At 50.7% G+C, this 21,453-nt stretch overlaps 1 protein-coding gene across 1 annotated transcript in view; it reads right to left on the minus strand.

The window, feature by feature from the left end:
* Positions 1–21,453, minus strand: part of LOC147099438 (glutamate receptor ionotropic, NMDA 2B-like) — a 763,081-nt gene that overhangs the window by 87,908 nt on the left and 653,720 nt on the right. The gene's annotated exons all lie outside the window — the stretch shown is intronic.

Below are 21,453 nucleotides of genomic sequence, written 5' to 3' on the forward strand. Positions count from 1 at the left end.
ACTGTTACACCCAGTAGAAAACAGCACTGTTACTCCCAGTAGAGAGCAGCACTCTTACTCCCTGTGGGGGACAGCACTGTTACTCCCAGTAGAGAATGGCACAGTTTTCCCAGTAGAGAACGGCACTGTTACTCTCAGTGGGGGATGGCACTGTTATTGCCAGTGGGGGATGGCACGGTTACTCCCAGGAGAGAACTGCACTCTTACTCCCAGTAGAGAACGGCAATGTTACTTCCAGTAGAGAATGGCACTGATACTCCTAGTATAGCACAGCACTGTCATTCCCAGTGGGGGATGGCACTGTTACTCCCAGTAGAGAATAGTACTGTTACTTGAAGTGGGGGAGGGCACTGTTACTCCCAGTAGAGAACAGCAATGTTACTTCCAGTAGAGCACAGCACTGTCATTCCCAGTGGGGGATGGCACTGTTACTCCCATTAGAGAACGGCACTGTTACTCCTAGAGGGGGATAGCACAGTTACTTGCAGGAGAGAACAGCACTGTTACTCCCAGTAGAGAGCGGCACTGTTACTCCCAGTAGAGAACGGCACTGTTACTCCCAGTGGGGGATGGTATTGTTACTCCCAGTAGAGAATGGCACTGTTACTCCCAGTAGAGACGGCGCTGTTACTCCCAGTGGGGGACAGCACTGTTACTCCCAGTAGAGAATGGCACTTTTACTCCCAGTAGCGAACGGCACTGTTACTCCTATTGGGGGAACGGCACTGTTACTCCCAGTAGAGAACAGCACTGGTACTCCCAGTGGGGGATGGCACAGTTGCACGCAGTGGGGGATGGCACTGTTAAACCCAGTAGAGAACAGCACTGTTACTCCCAGTAGAGAATGTCACTGTTATTCCCAGTAGAGAATGGCACAGTTACTCCCAGTGGGGGATGGCACTGTTACTCCCACTGGGGGACGGTACTTTTACACCCAGTAGAGAACGACACTGCTACTCCCAGTAGAGAACATCACTGTTACACCCTGTGGGGGACAGCAGTGTTACTCCCAGTAGAGAATGGCATGGTTTTCCCAGTAGAGAATGGCACTGTTACTCTCAGTGGTAGATGGCACTGTTACTCCCAGCGGGGGATGGCACGGTTACTCCCAGGAGAGAACTGCACTGTTACTCCCAGTAGAGAATGGCAATGTTACTTCCAGTAGAGAACGGCACTGTTACTCCCAGTAGAGAATGGCACTGTTACTCCCATTAGAGAACGGCAGTGTTACTCCTAGAGGGGGATAGCACAGTTACTTGCAGGAGAGAACAGCACTGTTACTCCCAGTAGAGAGCGGCACTGTTACTCCCAGTAGAGAACGGCACTGTTACTCCCAGTGGGGGATGGTATTGTTACTCCCAGTAGAGAATGGCACTGTTACTCCCAGTAGAGAAAGCACTGTTACTCCCAGTGGGGGACGGCACTGTTGCACGCAGTGGGGGATGGCACTGTTAAACCCAGTAGAGAACAGCACTGTTACTCCCAGTAGAGAAAGGCACTATTATTCCCAGTAGAGAATGGCACAGTTACTCCCAGTGGGGGATGGCACTGTTACTCCCAGTGGGGGACGGTACTGTTACACACAGTGGCGGACGGCACTGTTACACCCAATAGAGAACGGCACTGTTACACCCAGTAGTGAACGACACTGCTACTCCCAATAGAGAACGTCACTGTTACACCCTGTGGGGGACAGCAGTGTTACTCCCAGTAGAGAATGGCATGGTTTTCCCAGTAGAGAATGGCACGGTTTTCCCAGTAGAGAATGGCACTGTTACTCTCAGTGGTGGATGGCACTGTTACTCCCAGTGGGGGATGGCACGGTTACTCCCAGGAGAGAACTGCACTGTTACTCCCAGTAGAGAATGGCAATGTTACTTCCAGTAGAGAACGGCACTGTTACTCCCAGTAGAGAACAGCACTGTCATTCCGGGTGGGGGATGGCACTGTTACTCCCAGTAGAGAATAGCACTGTTACTTGTAGTGGGGGATGGCAATGTTACTCACAGTAGAGAACAGCTCTGCTACTCCCAGTAGAAAACAGCACTGCCACTCCCAGTGAGGGATGGCATTGTTACTCCCAGTAGAGAATGGCATTGTTACTCCCAGTGGGGGATGGCACTGTTACTCCCAGTAGAGAACAGCACTGTTACTCCCAGTAGAGAATGGCACTGTTATTCCCAGTAGAGAATGGCACTGTTACTACTAGTGGGGGTGGTACTGTTACTAGTAGTGGGTGACGGGACTGTTACTACCAGTAGAGAAAGGCAGTGTTACTCTCAGTGGGGGATTGCACTGTCACTCCCAGTGGGAGACCGCACTGTTACTCCCGGTACAGAACGGCAATGTTACTTCCAGTAGAGAATGGCAATGTTACTCCCAGTAGAGAACAGCACTGTCACTCCCACTGGGGGAACAGCACTGTTACTTCCAGTACAGAACAGCCCTGTTACTCCCAGTGGGGGATGGCACTGTTACTCCCAGTATAGAACGGCACTGTTACTCGCAGTAGAGAACAGTACTGTTACTTGTATAGGGGGATGGCATGTTTACCCACAGTAGAGAACGGCACTGTTACTCCCAGTAGAGACCAGCACTGTTACTCCCAGTAGAGAACAGCACTGTTACTCCATGTGGGGGACAGCAATGTTACTCCCAGTAGAGAATGGCACAGTTTTCCCAGTAGAGAACGGCACTGTTACTCTCAGTGGGGGATGGCACTGTTACTCCCAGTGGGGGATGGCACGGTTACTCCCAGGAGAGAACTGCACTGTTACTCCCAGTAGAGACCGGCAATGTTACTTCCAGTAGAGAATGGCACTGATACTCCCAGTAGAGCACAGCACTGTCATTCCCAGTGGGGGTTGGCACTGTTACTCCCAGGAGAGAATAGTACTGTTACTTGTAGTGGGGGAGGGCACTGTTACTCAAAGTAGAGAACAGCACTGTTACTCCCAGTAGAGAACAGCACTGTTACTCCCAGTAGAGAACAGCACTGTTACTCCCAGTAGAGAACAGCACTGTTACTCCCAGTAGAAAACAGCACTGTTACTCCCAGTAGAGAACAGCACTGTTACTCCCAGTAGAGAACAGCACTGTTACTCCCAGTAGAGAACAGCACTGTTACTCCCAGTAGAGAATGGCACTGTTACTCCTAGTGGGGCATGGCACTGTTACTCATAGTGGAGAACAGCACAGTTACCCCCAGTAGAGAACGGCACTGTGACTCCAGTAGAGAATGGCACACTAACTCCCAGTGGAGAATGGCACAGTTACTCATAGTGGGGTATGGCACTGTTACGCCCAGTGGGGGATGGCACTGTTACTCCCAGTGGGGGACGGCACTGTTACACGCAGTGGCGGATGGCACTGTTATACCCAGTAGAGAACGGCACTGCTACTCCCAGTAGAGAACGGCACTGTTACAACCTGTGGGGGACAGCACTGTTACACTCAGTAGAGAATGGCATGGTTTTCCCAGTGGAGAATGGCACTGTTACTCTCAGTGGTGGATGGCACTGTTACTCCCAGTGCGGGATGGCACGCTTACTCCCAGGAGAGAACTGCACTGTTACTCCCAGTAGAGAATGGCAATGTTACTTCCAGTAGAGAATGGCACTGTTACTCCCAGTAGAGAACAGCACTGTCATTCCGAGTGGGGGATGGCACTGTTACTCCCAGTAGCGAACAGCACTGTTACTTCCAGTGGGGGATGGCACTGTTACTCTCAGTAGAGAATAGTACTGTTACTTGTAGTGGGGGATGGCAATGTTACTCACAGTAGAGAACAGCTCTGCTACTCCCAGTAGAGAACAGCACTGTCACTCCCAGTGAGGGATGGCATTGTTACTATCAGTAGAGAATGGCACTATTACTCCCAGTGGGGGACGGCACTGTTACTCCCAGTAGAGAACAGCACTGTTCCTCCCAGTAGAAAATGGCACAGTTATTCTAAGTAAAGAATGGCACTGTTACTCCTAGTGGGGGTGGCACTGTTACTAATAGAGGGTGACGGCACTTTTACTCTTAGTGGGAGACTGCACTGTTACTCCCAGTAGAGAATGGCAATGTTACTTCCAGTAGAGAATGGCACTGTTACTCGAAGTAGAGAACAGCACTGTCACTCCCAGTGGGGGAACAACACCGTTACTCCCAGTAGAGAATGGCCCTGTTACTCCCAGTGGGGGATGGCACTGTTACTCCCAGTAGAGAACGGCACTGTTACTCCCATTAGAGAATGGCACTGTTACTCCTAGAGGGGGATAGCACAGTTACTTGCAGGAGAGAACAGCACTGTTACTCCCAGTAGAGAGCGGCACTGTTACTCCCAGTAGAGAACGGCACTGTTACTCCCAGTGGGGGTTGGTATTGTTACTCCCAGTAGAGAATGGCACTGTTACTCCCAGTAGAGAAAGCACTGTTACTCCCAGTGGGGGACAGCACTGTTACTCCCAGTAGAGAACGGCACTTTTACTCCCAGTAGCGAACGGCACTGTTACTCCTATTGGGGGAACGGCACTGTTACTCCCAGTAGAGAACAGCACTGGTACTCCCAGTGGGGGATGGCACAGTTGCACGCAGTGGGGGATGGCACTGTTAAACCCAGTAGAGAACAGCAATGTTACTCCCAGTAGAGAATGGCACTGTTATTCCAAGTAGACAATGGCACAGTTACTCCCAGTGGGGGATGGCACTGTTACTCCCAGTGGGGGACGGTACTGTTACACCCAGTAGAGAACGACGCTGCTACTTCCAGTAGAGAACATCACTGTTACACCCTGTGGGGGATAGCAGTGTTACTCCCAGTAGAGAATGGCATGGTTTTCCCAGTAGAGAATGGCACTGTTAATCTCAGTGGTAGATGGCACTGTTACTCCCAGTGGGGGATGGCACGGTTACTCCCAGTAGAGAACTGCACTGTTACTCCCAGTAGAGAATGGCAATGTTACTTCCAGTAGAGAACGGCACTGTTACTCCCAGCAGAGAATGGCACTGTTACTCCCATTAGAGAATGGCACTGTTACTCCTAGAGGGGGATAGCACAGTTACTAGCAGGAGAGAACAGCACTGTTACTCCCAGTAGAGTGCGGCACTGTTACTCCCAGTAGAGAATGGCACTGTTACTCCCAGTGGGGGATGGTATTGTTACTCCCAGTAGAGAATGGCACTGTTACTCCCAGTAAACAAAGCACTGTTACTCCCAGTGGGGGACAGCACTGTTACTCCCAGTAGAGAACGGCATTTTTACTCCCAGTAGCGAACGGCACTGTTACTCCTATTGGGGGAACGGCACTGTTCCTCCCAGTAGAGAACAGCACTGGTACTCCCAGTGGGGGACGGCACAGTTGCACGCAGTGGGGGATGGCACTGTTAATCCCAGTAGAGTACAGCACTGTTACTCCCAGTAGAGAATGGCACAGTTACTACCAGTGGGGGATGGCACTGTTACTCCCAGTGGGGGATGGTACTGTTACACACTGTGGCGGACGGCACTGTTACACCCAGTAGAGAACGACACTGCTACTCCCAGTAGAGAACGTCACTGTTACACCCTGTGGGGGACAGCAGTTACTCCCAGTAGAGAATGGCATGGTTTTCCCAGTAGAGAATGGCACGGTTTTCCCAGTAGAGAATGGCACTGTTACTCTCAGTGGTGGATGGCACTGTTACTCCCAGTGGGGGATGGCACGGTTACTCCCAGGAGAGAACTGCACTGTTACTCCCAGTAGAGAATGGCAATGTTACTTCCAGTAGAGAACGGCACTGTTACTCCCAGTAGAGAACAGCACTGTCATTCCGAGTGGGGGATGGCACTGTTACTCCCAGTAGAGAATAGTACTGTTACTTGTAGTGGGGGATGGCAATGTTACTCACAGTAGAGAACAGCTCTGCTACTCCCAGTAGAAAACAGCACTGTCACTCCCAGTGAGGGATGGCATTGTTACTCCCAGTAGAGAATGGCATTGTTACTCCCAGTGGGGGATGGCACTGTTACTCACAGTAGAGAACAGCACTGTTACTTCCAGTAGAGAATGGCACTGTTATTCCCAGTAGAGAATGGCACTGTTACTACTAGTGGGGGCGGTACTGTTACTAGTAGCGTGTGACGGGACTGTTACTACCAGTAGAGAAAGGCAGTGTTACTCTCAGTGGGGGATTGCACTGTCACTCCCAGTGGGAGACCACACTGTTACTCCCGGTACAGAACGGCAATGTTACTTCCAGTAGAGAATGGCAATGTTACTCCCAGTAGAGAACAGCACTGTCACTCCCACTGGGGGAACAGCACTGTTACTTCCAGTACAGAACAGCCCTGTTACTCCCAGTGGGGGATGGCACTGTTACTCCCAGTATAGAACGGCACTGTTACTCGCAGTAGAGAACAGTACTGTTACTTGTATAGGGGGATGGCACTTTTACCCACAGTAGAGAACGGCACTGTTACTCCCAGTAGAGACCAGCACTGTTACTCCCAGTAGAGAACAGCACTGTTACTCCCTGTGGGGGACAGCAATGTTACTCCCAGTAGAGAATGGCACAGTTTTCCCAGTAGAGAACGGCACTGTTACTCTCAGTGGGGGATGGCACTGTTACTCCCAATGGGGGGTGGCACGGTTACACCCAGGAGAGAACTGCACTGTTACTCCCAGTAGAGACCGGCAATGTTACTTCCAGTAGAGAATGGCACTGATACTCCCAGTAGAGCACAGCACTGTCATTCCCAGTGGGGGTTGGCACTGTTACTCCCAGGAGAGAATAGTACTGTTACTTGTAGTGGGGGAGGGCACTGTTACTCAAAGTAGAGAACGGCACTGTTACTCCCAGTAGAGAACAGCACTGTTACTCCCAGTAGAGAACAGCACTGTTACTCCCAGTAGAGAATGGCACTGTTACTCCTAGTGGGGCATGGCACTGTTACTCATAGTGGAGAACAGCACAGTTACCCCCAGTAGAGAATGGCACTGTGACTCCAGTAGAGAATGGCACACTAACTCCCAGTGGAGAATGGCACAGTTATTCATAGTGGGGTATGGCACTGTTACTCCCAGTGGGGGATGGCACTGTTACTCCCAGTGGGGGACGGCACTGTTACACGCAGTGGCGGATGGCACTGTTATACCCAGTAGAGAACGGCACTGCTACTCCCAGTAGAGAACGGCACTGTTACAACCTGTGGGGGACAGCACTGTTACACTCAGTAGAGAATGGCATGGTTTTCCCAGTGGAGAATGGCACTGTTACTCTCAGTGGTGGATGGCACTGTTGCTCCCAGTGCGGGATGGCACGCTTACTCCCAGGAGAGAACTGCACTGTTACTCCCAGTAGAGAATGGCAATGTTACTTCCAGTAGAGAATGGCACTGTTACTCCCAGTAGAGAACAGCACTGTCATTCCGAGTGGGGGATGGCACTGTTACTCACAGTAGCGGCCAGCACTGTTACTTCCAGTGGGGGATGGCACTGTTACTCTCAGTAGAGAATAGTACTGTTACTTGTAGCGGGGGATGGCAATGTTACTCACAGTAGAGAACAGCTCTGCTACTCCCAGTAGAGAACAGCACTGTCACTCCCAGTGAGGGATGGCATTGTTACTATCAGTAGAGAATGGCACTATTACTCCCAGTGCGGGACGGCACTGTTACTCCCAGTAGAGAACAGCACTGTTCCTCCCAGTAAAAAATGGCACAGTTATTCTAAGTAAAGAATGGCATTGTTACTCCTAGTGGGGGTGGCACTGTTACTAATAGTGGGTGACGGCACTTTTACTCTTAGTGGGAGACTGCACTGTTACTCCCAGTAGAGAACGGCAATGTTACTTCCAGTAGAGAACGGCAATGTTACTTCCAGTAGAGAATGGCACTGTTACTCGAAGTAGAGAACAGCACTGTCACTCCCAGTGGGGGAACAGCACCGCTACTCCCAGTAGAGAATGGCCCTGTTACTCCCAGTGGGGGATGTCACTGTTACTCCCAGTTTAGAACGGCACTGTTACTCCCAGTAGAGAACAGTACTGTTACTTGTATAGAAGGATGGCGCTGTTAGTCACAGTAGAGAACGGCACTGTTACTCCCAGTAGAGAACGGCACTGTTACTCCCAGTAGAGAACAGCACGGTCAGTCCCAGTGGAGGATGGCACTGTTGCTCCCAGTAGAGAATGGCACTGTTACTCTCAGTGGTGGATGGCACTGTTACTCCCAGTGGGGGATGGCATGGTTACTCCCAGGAGAGAACTGCACTGTTACTCCCAGTAGAGAATGATAATGTTACTTCCAGTAGAGAATGGCACTGTTACTCCCAGTAGGGAACAGCACTGTCATTCTGAGTGGGGGATGGCACTGCTACTCCCAGTAGAGAATGGCATGGTTTTCCCAGTGGAGAATGGCACTGTTACTCTCAGTGGTGGATGGCACTGTTACTCCCAGTGCGGGATGGCACGGTTACTCCCAGGAGAGAACTGCACTGTTACTCCCAGTAGAGAATGGCAATGTTACTTCCAGTAGAGAATGGCACTGTTACTCCCAGTAGAGAACAGCACTGTCATTCCGAGTGGGGGATGGCACTGTTACTCCCAGTAGCGAACAGCAATGTTACTTCCAGTGGGGGATGGCACTGTTACTCTCAGTAGAGAATAGTACTGTTACTTGTATTGGGGGATGGCAATGTTACTCACAGTAGAGAACAGCTCTGCTACTCCCAGTAGAGAACAGCACTGTCACTCCCAGTGAGGGATGGCATTGTTACTCCCAGTAGAGAATGGCACTGTTACTCCCAGTGGGGGACGGCACTGTTACTCCCAGTAGAGAACAGCACTGTTCCTCCCAGTAGAAAATGGCACAGTTATTCTAAGTAGAGAATGGCACTGTTACTCCTAGTGGGGGTGGCACGGTTACTAATAGTGGGTGATGGCACTTTTACTCCCAGTGGGAGACTGCACTGTTACTCCCAGTAGAGAACGGCAATGTTACTTCCAGTAGAGAATGGCACTGTTACTCGAAGTAGAGAACAGCACTGTCACTCCCAGTGGGGGAACAACACCATTACTCCCAGTAGAGAATGGCCCTGTTACTCCCAGTGGGGGATGTCACTGTTACTCCCAGTGTAGAACGGCACTGTTACTCCCAGTAGAGAACAGTACAGTTACTTGTATAGAAGGATGGTGCTGTTAGTCACACTAGAGAACGGCACTGTTACTCCCAGTAGAGAACAGCACTGTCACTCCCAGTGGAGGATGGCACTGTTACTCCCAGTAGAGAATGGCACTGTTACTCTCAGTGGTGGATGGCACTGTCACTCCCAGTGGGGGAATGGCATGGTTACTCCCAGGAGAGAACTGCACTGCTCTCCCAGTAGAGAATGATAATGTTACTTCCAGTAGAGAATGGCACTGTTACTCCCAGTAGGGAACAGCACTGTCATTTTGAGTGGGGGATGGCACTGTTACTCCCAGTAGAGAACAGCACTGTTACTTCCGGTGGGGGATGGCACTGTTACTCCCAGTAGAGAATAGTACTGCTCCATGTAGTGGGGGATGGCAATGTTACTCACAGTAGAGAACAGCTCTGCTACTCCCAGTAGAGAACAGCACTGTCACTCCCAGTGAGGGACGGCACTGTTACTCCCAGTAGAGAATGGCATTGTTACTCCCAGTGGGGGACGGCACTGTTACTCCCAGTGGAGAACAGCACTGTTACTCACAGTAGAGAATGGCACTGTTACTCCCAGTAGAGAACAGCACTGTCACTCCCAGTGAGGGATGGCATTGTTACTCCCAGTAGAGAATGGCACTGTTACTCCCAGTGGGGGATGGCACTGTTACTCCCAGTAGAGAACAGCACTGTTACTCCCAGTAGAGAATGGCACAGTTATTCCCAGTAGAGAATGGCACTGTTACTCCTAGTGGGGGCGGCACTGTTACTACTAGTGGGTGATGGGACTGTTACTCCCAGTAGAGAAAGGAACTGTTACTCTCAGTGGGGGATTGCACTGTCACCCCCAGTGGGAGACTGCACTGTTACTCCCAGTAGAGAACGGCAATGTTACTTCCAGTAGAGATTGGCACTATTACTCCCAGTAGAGAACAGTACTGTTACTTGTATAGGGGGATGGCACTGTTACCCACAGTTCAGAATGGCACTGTTACTCCCAGTAGAGAACAGCACTGTCACTCCCAGTGGGAGACAGCACTGTTATTCTCAGTAGAGAATGGCACAGTTAATCCCAGTGGGGGATGGCACTGTTACTCCCAGTAGAGAACAGCACTGTCACTCCCAGTGGGGGACAGCACTGTTACTCTCAGTACAGAACAGCACTGTCACTCCCAGTGGGGGATGGCACTGTTACCCCCAGCAGAGAACGGCACTGTTACTCCCATTAGAGAACGGCACTTTTACTCCTAGAGGGGGATAGCACAGTTACTCGCAGTAGAGAACAGCAATGTTACTCCCAGTCAAGAGCGGCACTCTTACTCACAGTAGAGAACGGCACTGTTACTCCCAGTGGGGGATGGCACTGTTACTCCCAGTAGAGAAAGCACTGTTACTCACAGTGGGGGACAGCACTGTTACTCCCAGTAGAGAACAGCACTGTTACTCCCAGTAGAGAATGGCACTGTTACTCTCAGTGTTGGATGGCACTGTTACTCCCAGTGGGGGATGGCACGGTTACTCCCAGGAGAGAACTGCACTGTTACTCCCAGTAGAGAATGGCAATGTTACTTCCAGTAGAGAACGGCACTGTTACTCCCAGTAGAGAACAGCACTGTCATTCCGAGTGGGGGATGGCACTGTTACTCCCAGTAGAGAACAGCACTGTTACTTCCAGTGGGGGATGGCACTGTTACTCCCAGTAGAGAATAGGACTGTTACTTATAGTGGGGGATGGCAATGTTGCTCACAGTAGAGAAAGGCATTGTTACTCCCAGTGGGGGACGGCACTGTTACTCCCAGTAGAGAACAGCACTGTTACTCCCAGTAGAGAATGGCACTGTTATTCCCAGTAGAGAATGGCACTGTTACTCCTAGTGGGGGCGGCACTGTTACTAGTAGTGGGTGACGGGACTGTTACTCCCTGTAGAGAAAGGCACTGTTACTCTCAGTGGGGGATTGCACTGTCACTCGCAGTGGGAGACTGCACTGTTACTCCCAGTAGAGAACGGCAATGTTACTTCCAATAGAGAATGGCACTCTCACTCCCACTGGGGGAACAGCACTGTTACTTCCAGTAGAGAACAGCCCTGTTACTCCCAGTGGGGAATGGCACTGTTACTCCCAGTATAGAATGGCACTGTTACTCGCAGTAGAGAACAGTACTGTTACTCCCAGTGGAGAACAGCACTGTTCCTCCCAGTAGAAAATGGCACAGTTATTCTAAGTAAAGAATGGCACTGTTACTCCTAGTGGGGGTGGCACTGTTACTAATAGTGGGTGACGGCACTTTTACTCCCAGTGGGAGACTGCACAGTTACTCCCAGTAGAGAACGGCAATGTTACTCGCAGTAGAGAACAGTACTGTTGCTTGTATAGGGGGATGGCACTGTTACCCACAGTAGAGAACGGCACTGTTACTCCCAGTAGAGAACAGCACTGTCACTCCCAGTGGCAGACGGCACTGTTATTCTCAGTAGAGAACGGCACTGTTAATCCCAGTGGGGGATGGCACTGATACTCCCAGTGGAGAACAGCACTGTCACTCCCATTAGAGAACGGCACTGTTACTCCTAGAGGGGGATAGAACAGTTACTTGCAGTAGACAACAGCACTGTTACTCCCAGTCAAGAGCGGCGCTGTTACTCCCAGTAGAGAACGGCACTGTTACTCCCAGTGGGGGATGGCACTGTTACTCCCAGTAGAGATAGCCCTTTTACTCCCAGTGGGGGACAGCACTGTTACTCCCAATAGAGAACAACACTGTTACTCCCAGTAGAGAATGGCACTGTTACTCCTAGTGGGGGAATGGCACTGTTAGTCCTAGTGGGGGAATGGCACTTTTACCCCCAGTAGAGAACAGCACTGTCACTCCCAGTGGGGGACAGCACTGTTACTCTCAGTAGAGAATGGCACTGTTACTCCCAGTGGGGGATGGCACTGTTACTCTCAGTAGATAACAGCACTGTCACTCACAGTGTGCGATGGCACTGTTACTCCCAGTTGAGAACGGCACTGTTACTCCTAGTGGGGGATGGCACTGCTACTCCCAGGAGAGAACTGCACTGTTACTCCTAGTAGAGAGTGGCAATGTTACTTCCAGTAGAGAACGGCACTGTTACTCCCAGTAGAGAACAGCACTGTCATTCCCAGTGGGGGATGGAACTGTTACTCCCAGTAGAGGTTGCACTGTTACTCCCAGTAGAGAATGGCACTGTTACTCCTAGTGGGGGATGGCACTGTTACTCCCAGTAGAGAACGGCACTGTTACTCCTAGAGGGGGATAGCACAGTTACTCGCAGTAGAGAACAGCAATGTTACTCCCAGTCAAGAGTAGCACTCTTACTCCCAGTAGAGAACGGCACTGTTACTCCCAGTGGGGGATGGCACTGTTACTCCCAGTAGGGAAAGCACTGTTACTCCCAATGGGGACAGCACTGTTACTCCCAGTAGAGAACAGCACTGTTACTCCCAGTAGAAAACGGCACTGTTACTCTCAGTGGTGGATGGCACTGTTACTCCCAGTGGGGGATGGCACGGTTACTCCCAGGAGAGAACTGCACTGTTACTCCCAGTAGAGAATGGCAATGTTACTTCCAGTAGAGAACGGCACTGTTACTCCCAGTAGAGAACAGCACAGTCATTCCGAGTGGGGGGTGGCACTGTTACTCCCAGTAGAGAACAGCACTGTTACTTCCAGTGGGGGATGGCACTGTTACCCCCAGTAGAGAATGGTACTGTTAGTTATAGTGGGGGATGGCAATGTTACTCACAGTAGAGAAAGGCATTGTTACACCCAGAAGAGAACAGCACTGTTACTCCCAGTAGAGAATGGCACTGTTATTCCCAGTAGAGATTGGCACTGTTACTCCTAAAGGGGGCGGCACTGTTACTAGTCGTGGGTGATGGGACTGTTACTCCCAGTAGAGAAAGGCACTGTTACTCTCAGTGGGGGATTGCACTGTCACTCCCAGTGGGAGACTGCACTGTTACTCCCAGTAGAGAACGGCAATGTTACTTCCAGTAGAGAATGGCACTGTCACGTCCACTGGGGGAACAGCACTGTTACTTCCAGTAGAGAACAGCCCTGTTACTCACAGTGGGGAACGGCACTGTTACTCCCAGTATAGAACGGCAATGTTAATCCCAGTGGGGGATGGCACTGTTACTCCCAGTAGAGAACAGCAATGTCACTCCCAGTGGGGGATGGCACTGTTACTCCCAGTAGAGAACAGCACTGTTACTCCCATTAGAGAACGGCACTGTTACTCCTAGAGGGGGAAAAGCACAGTTACTCGCAGTAGACAACAGCACTGTTACTCCCAGTCAAGAGCGGCACAGTTACTCCCAGTAGAGAACGGCACTGTTACTCCCAGTGGGGGATGGCACTGTTACTCCCAGTAGAGATAGCACTTTTACTCCCAGTGGGGGACAGCACTGTTACTCCCAGTAGAGAACAGCACTGTTACTCCCAGCAGAGAATGGCACTGTTACTCCTAGTGGGGGAATGGCACTGTTACTCTCAGTAGATAACAGCACTGTCACTCCCAGTGGGCGATGGCACTGTTACTCCCAGTAGAGAACGGCACTTTTACTCCCATTAGAGAACAGCACTGTTACTCCTAGAGGGGGATAGCACAGTTACTCGCAGTAGAGAACAGCAATGTTACTCCCAGTCAAGAGCGGCACTCTTACTCCCAGTAGAGAACGGCACTGTTACTCCCAGTGGGGGATGGCACTGTTACTCCCAGTAGAGAACAGCACTGTTACTCCCAGTAGAGAATGGCACTGTTACTCCTAGTGGGGGAATGGCACTGTTACTCCCAGTAGAGAACAGCACTGTTACTCCCAGTGGGGGACAGCACTGTTACTCCCAGTAGAGAACAGCACTGTTACTCCCAGTAGAGAATGGCATTGTTATTCCTAGTGGGGGAATGGCACTGTTACTCCCAGTAGAGAACAGCACTGTTACTCCCAGTGGGGGACAGCAGAGTTACACGCAGTGGGGGATGGCACTGTTACACACAGTAGAGAACAGCACTGTTACGCCCAGCAGAGAATTGCACTGTTATTCCCAGTAGAGAACGGCACTGTTACTCCCAGTAGGGAACGGCACTGTTACTCGTAGTGGGGGATGGCACTGTTACTCCCAGTAGAGAACAGCACTGTTTCTTGTAGTGGGGGATGGCACTGTTACTCCCAGTAGAGAACAGCACTCTTACTCCCAGTAGAGTATGGCACTGTTACTCCCAGTGGGGACGGCACTGTTACTCCCAGTAGAGAACAGCAGTGTTACTTGTAGTGGGGGATGGTACTGTTAATCCCAGTAGAGTACAGCACTGTTACTCCCAGTAGAGAATGGCACTGTTACTCCCAGAAGAGATTGGCACTGTTACTCTGAGTGGGGGACGACACTCTTAATCCCAGTAGAGAATAGCACTGTTACTCCCAGTGGGGGATGGCACTGTTATTCCCAGTAGGAAATGGCACTGTTACTCCTAGTGGGGGACGGCACTGCTACTCCCAGGAGAGAACTGCACTGTTACTCCTAGTAGAGAATGGCAATGTTACTTCCAGTAGAGAACGGCACTGTTACTCCCAGTAGAGAACAGCACTGTCATTCCCACTGGGGGATGGCACTGTTACTCCCAGTAGAGAACAGCACTATCATTCCCAGTGGGGGATGGCACTGTTACTCCCAGTAGAGAACAGCACTGTTACTTCCAGTGGGGGATGGCACTGTTACTCCCAGTAGAGAATAGTACTGTTACTTGTAGAGGGGGATGGCACTGTTACTCACAGTAGAGAACGGCACTGTTACTCCCAGTAGAGAACAGCACTGTCAGGTCCAGTGGGGGACGGCACTGTTACTCCCTGTAGAGAACAGCACAGTTACTCCCAGTAGAGAATGGCACTGTTATTCCCAGTAGAGAATGGCACTGTTTCTCCTAGTGGGGGCAGCACTGTTACTAGTAGTGGGTGACGGCACTGTTACTCCCAGTGGGGGACTGCACTGTTACTCCCAGTAGAGAACAGCAATGTTACTTCCAGTAGAGAATGGCACTGTTACTCCCAGTAGAACAAAAACACTTACTCCCAGTGGGGGAACAGCACTGTTACTTCCATTAGAAAATGGCCCTGTTACTCCCAGTGGGGGATGGCACTGTTATTCCCAGTATAGAACGGGACTGTTACTCCCAGTAGAGAACAGTACTGTTAATCCCAGTAGAGAACAACACTGTCACTCCCAGTGGGGGGCTGCACTGTTACTCCCAGTAGAGAACAGCAATGTTACTTCCAGTAGAGAATGGCACTGTTACTCCCAGTAGAACAAAAACACTTACTCCCAGTGGGGGAACAGCACTGTTACTTCCATTAGAAAATGTCCCTGTTACTCCCAGTGGGGGATGGCACTGTTACTCCCAGTATAGAACGGGACTGTTACTCCCAGTAGAGAACAGTACTGTTAATCCCAGTAGAGAACAACACTGTCACTCCCAGTGGGGGACGGCACTGTTACTCCCAGTAGAGAATGGCACTGTTAATCCCAGTGGGGGATGGCACTGTTACTTCCAGTAGAAAATGTCACTGTTACTCCCATTAGAGAATGGAACTGTTACTCCTAGAGGAGGATAGCACAGTTACTCACAGTAGAGCACAGCACTGTTACTCTCAGTAGAGAACGGCAATGTTACTCCCAGTAGGGAACGGCACTGTTACTCCCAGTATAGAATGGCAATGTTACTTCCAGTAGAGAATGGCACTGTTACTCCCAGTAGAGAACGGCAATGTTACTCCCCGTAGGGAACGTCACTGTTACTCCCAGTATAGAATGGCAATGTTACTTCCAGTATAGAATGGCAATGTTACTTCCAGTAGAGAATGGCACTGTTACTCCCAGTAGAGAATGGCCCTGATACTCCCAGTGGGGGATGGCACTGTTACTCGCAGTAGAGAGCAGCACTGTTACTCCCAGTCAAGAGCAGCACTGTTACTCCCAGTAGAAAACGGCACTGTTACTCCCATTAGAGAACAGCACTGTTACTCCTAGAGGAGGATAGCATGGTTATTCACAGTAGAGAACAGCACTGTTACTCCCAGTCAAGAGCAGCACTGTTACTCCCAGTAGAGAACGGCACTGTTACTCCCAGTGGGGGATGGCACTGTTACTCCCAGTAGAGAACAGCACTGTTACTCCCAGTGGGGGACAGCACTGTTATTCCCAGTAGAGAATGGCACTGTTACTCCCAGTATAGAACGGCAATGTTACTTCCAGTAGAGAATGGCACTGTTACTCCCAGTAGAGAACAGCACTGTCACTCCCAGTGGGGGAACAGCACTGTTACTCCCAGTAGAGGACGGCCCTGTTACTTCCAGTGTGGAATGGCACTGTTACTCCCAGTATAGAACGGCACTGTTTCTCCCAGTAGAGAACAGTACTGTTACTTGTATAGAGGGATGGCACTGTTACTCCCAGTAGAGAATGGCACTGTTACTCCCAGTAGAGAATGGCACTGTCACTCCCAGTGGGGGATGGCACTGTTACTCCCAGTAGAGCATGGTACTGTTACTCCCAGTGCGGGATGGCACTGTTACTCCCAGTAGAGAACAGCACTGTTACTCCCAGTCAAGAGCAGCACTGTTACTCCCAGTAGAGAATGGCACTGTTACTCCCATTAGAGAAGAGCACTGTTACTCCTAGAGGGGGATAGCATAGTTACTCACAGTAGGGAACAGCACTGTTACTCCCAGTCAAGAGCAGCACTGTTACTCCCAGTAGAGAACGGCACTGTTACTCCCAGTGGGGGATGGCACTGTTACTCCCAGTAGAGAACAGCACTGTTACTCCCAGCGGGGGACAGCATTGTTATTCCCAGTAGAGAATGGCACTCTTACTCCCAGTGGGTGATGGCAATGTTACTCCCAGTAGAGAACAGCACTGTTACTCCCAGTGGGGTATAGCATTGTTACTCCCAGTAGAGAATGGCACTGTTACTCCCAGTAGAGCACGGGAAAGTTACTCCTAGTGGGGGACGGCACAGTTACTCCCAGTAGAGAACTGCACTGTTACTCCCAGTAGCGAACGGTACTGTTACTCCCAGTAGGGAATGGCACTGTTACTCGTAGTGGGGGATGGCACTGTTATTCCCAGTAGAGAATGGCACTGTTACTTCCAGTGGTGGACAGCACTGTTACTCCCAGTGGGGGATGGCACTGCTACTCCCAGGAGAGAACTGCCATGTTACTCCTAGTGGAGAATGACAATGTTACTTCCAGTAGAGAATGGCACTGTTACTCCCAGCAGAAAACAGCACTGTTACTTGTAGTGCGGGATGGCACTGTTACTCCCAGTAGAGAACAGCATTGTTACTCCCAGTAGTGAACGGCACTGTTACTCCCAGAAGAGAATGGCACTGTTACTCCCAGTTGGGGACAGCACTGTTACTCCCAGTAGAAAATGGAACAGTTACTCCCAGTGGGGGACAGCACTGTTACTCCCAGTGGGGGATGGCACTGCTACTCCCAGGAGAGAACTGCAATGTTACTCCTAGTGGAGAATGACAATGTTACTTCCAGTAGAGAACGGCACTGTTACTCCCAGTAGAAAACAGCACTTTTACTTCCAGTGGGGGATGGCACTGTTACTCCCAGTAGAGAACACTACTGTTACTTGTAGTGGGGGATGGCACTGTTACTCACAGTAGAGAACGGCACTGTTACTCCCAGTAGAGAACAGCACTGCCACTCTCAGTGAGGGACGGCATTGTTACTCCCAGTAGAGAACGGCATTGTTACTCCCACTGGGGGATGGCACTGTTACTCCCAGTAGAGAACAGCACTGTTACTCCCAGTAGAGAACGGCACTGTTACTCCTAGTGGGGGCGGCACTGTAACTAGTAGTGGGTGACAGCACTGTTACTCCCAGTGGGAGACTGCACTGTTACTTCAATAGAGAATGGCACTATTACTCTGAGAACAGAACAGCACTATCACTCCCAGTGGGGGAACAGCATTGTTACTCCCAGTAGAGAACGGCCCTGTTACTCCCAGTGGTGGATGGCACTGTTACACCCAGTGTAGAATGGCACTGTTACTCCCAGTAGAGAACGTCACTGTTACTCCCAGTAGGGAACAGCACTGTCACTCCCAGTGGGAGACGGCACTGTTAATCCCAGTGGGGGACGGCACTGTTACTCCCAGTAGAGAACAGCACTGTTTCTTGTAGTGGGGGATGGCACTGTTAATCCCAGTAGAGTGCAGCACTGTTACTCCCAGTATAGAATGGCACTGTTACTCCCAGTAGAGAACGTCACTGTTACTCCCAGTAGGGAACAGCACTCTTACTCCCAGGAGAGTATGGCACTGTTACTCCCAGTGGGGACGGCACTGTTACTCCCAGTAGAGAACAGCACTGTTACTTGTAGGGGGGATGGCACTGTTAATCCCAGTAGAGTACAGCACTGTTACTCCCAGTAGAGAATGGCACTGTTACTCCCAGAAGAGATTGGCACTGTTACTCTGAGTGGGGGACGACACTCTTAATCCCAGTAGAGAATAGCACTGTTACGCCCAGTGGGGGATGGCACTGTTATTCCCAGTAGGAAATGGCACTGTTACTCCTAGTGGGGGATGGCACTGCTACTCCCAGGAGAGAACTGCACTGTTACTCCTAGTAGAGAATGGCAATGTTGCTTCCAGTAGAGAACGGCACTGTTACTCCCAGTAGAGAACAGCACTGTCATTCCCAGTGGGGGATGGCACTGTTACTCCCAGTAGAGAACAGCACTGTTACTTCCAGTGGGGGATGGCACTGTTACTCCCAGTAGAGAATAGTACTGTTACTTGTAGAGGGGGATGGCACTGTTACTCACAGTAGAGAACGGCACTGTTACTCCCAGTAGAGAACAGCACTGTCAGGTCCAGTGGGGGACGGCACTGTTACTCCCTGTAGAGAACAGCACTGTGACTCCCAGTAGAGAATGGCACTGTTATTCCCAGTAGAGAATGGCACTGTTTCTCCTAGTGGGGGCAGCACTGTTACTAGTAGTGGGTGACGGCACTGTTACTCCCAGTGGTGGACTGCACTGTTACTCCCAGTAGAGAACAGCAATGTTACTTCCAGTAGAGAATGGCACTGTTACTCCCAGTAGAACAAAAACACTTACTCCCAGTGGGGGAACAGCACTGTTACTTCCAGTAGAAAACGGCCCTGTTACTCCCAGTGGGGGATGGCACTGTTACTCACAGTATAGAACGGCACTGTTACTCCCAGTAGAGAACGGCACTGTTAATCCCAGTAGAGAACAGCACTGTCACTCCCGGTGGGGGACGGCACTGTTACTCCCAGTAGAGAATGGCACTGTTACTCCCAGTGGGGGATGGCACTGTTACTTCCAGTAGAAAATGGCACTGTTACTCCCATTAGAGAATGGCACTGTTAATCCTAGAGGAGGATAGCACAGTTACTCGCAGTAGAGCACAGCACTGTTACTCCCAGTAGAGAACGGCAATGTTACTCCCAGTAGGGAACGGCACTGTTACTCCCTGTATACACTGGCAATGTTACTTCCAGTAGAGAATGGCACTGTTACTCCCAGTAGAGAACAGCACTGTCACTCCCAGTGGGGGAACAGCACTGTTACTCCCAGTAGAGAACAGCACTGTCACTCCCAGTGGGGGAACAGCACTGTTACTCCCAGTAGAGGACGGCCCTGTTACTTCCAGTGTGGAATGGCACTGTTACTCACAGTATAGAACGGCACTGTTTCTCCCAGTAGAGAACAGTACTGTCACTTGTATAGAGGGATGGCACTGTTACTCCCAGTAGAGAATGGCACTGTTACTCCCAGTAGAGAATGGCACTGTCACTCCCAGTGGGGGATGGCACTGTTACTCCCAGTAGAGCATGGTACTGTTACTCCCAGTGGGGGATGGCACTGTTACTCCCAGTAGAGAACAGCACTGTTACTCCCAGTCAAGAGCAGCACTGTTACTCCCAGTAGAGAATGGCACTGTTACTCCCATTAGAGAAGAGCACTGTTACTCCTAGAGGGGGATAGCATAGTTACTCACAGTAGGGAACAGCACTGTTACTCCCAGTCAAGAGCAGCACTGTTACTCACAGTAGAGAACGGCACTGTTACTCCCAGTGGGGGATGGCACTGTTACTCCCAGTAGAGAACAGCACTGTTACTCCCAGCGGGGGACAGCACTGTTATTCCTAGTAGAGAATGGCACTCTTACTCCCAGTGGGTGATGGCAATGTTACTCCCAGTAGAGAACAGCACTGTTACTCCCAGTGGGGTATAGCATTGTTACTCCCAGTAGAGAATGGCACTGTTACTCCCAGTAGAGCACGGCAATGTAACTTCCAGTAGAGAATGGCACTGTTACTCCCAGTAGAGAACAGCACTGTCACTCCCAGTCGGGGAACAGCACTGTTACTCCCAGTAGAGAACGGCTCTGCTACTTCCAGTGTGGGATGGCACTGTTACTCCCAGTATAGAATGACACTGTTTCTCCCAGTAGAGAACAGTACTGTTACTTGTATAGAGGGATGGCACTGTTACTCCCAGTAGAGAATGGCACTGTTACTCCCAGTAGAGAATGGCACTGTTACTCCCAGTAGAGAACAGCACTGTCACTCCCAGTGGGGGATGGCACTGTTACTCCCAGTAGAGCATGGTACTGTTACTCCCAGTGGGGGATGGCACTGTTACTCCCAGTAGAGAACAGCACTGTTACTCCCAATTAAGAGCAGCACTGTTACTCCCAGTAGAGAATGGCACTGTTACTCCCATTAGAGAACAGCACTGTTACTCCTAGAGGGGGATAGCATAGTTACTCACAGTAGAGAACAGCACTGTTACTCCCAGTCAAGAGCAGCACTGTTACTCACAGTAGAAAACGGCACTGTTACTCCCAGTGGGGGATGGCACTGTTACTCCCAGTAGAGAACAGCACTGTTACTCCCAGTGGGGTACAGCATTGTTACTCCCAGTAGAGAACTGCACTGTTACTCCCAGTAGAGAACGGCACTGTTACTCCCAGTAGGGAATGGCACTGTTACTCGTAGTGGGGGACGGCACTGTTATTCCCAGTAGAGAATGGCACTGTTACTTCCAGTGGGAGACGGCACTGTTACTCCCAATGGAGAACAGCACTGTTACTTGTAGTGCAGGATGGCACTGTTACTCCCAGTAGAGAACAGCATTGTTACTCCCAGTAGAGAACGGCACTGTTACTCCCAGAAGAGAATGGCACTGTTACTCCCAGTTGGGGACAGCACTGTTACTCCCAGTAGAAAATGG

The sequence above is a fragment of the Somniosus microcephalus genome, chromosome 28 (assembly GCF_052327205.1).
Source record: "Somniosus microcephalus isolate GS21.2 chromosome 28, FLI_Smic_1.0, whole genome shotgun sequence".
Lineage (NCBI taxonomy): Eukaryota > Metazoa > Chordata > Chondrichthyes > Squaliformes > Somniosidae > Somniosus > Somniosus microcephalus.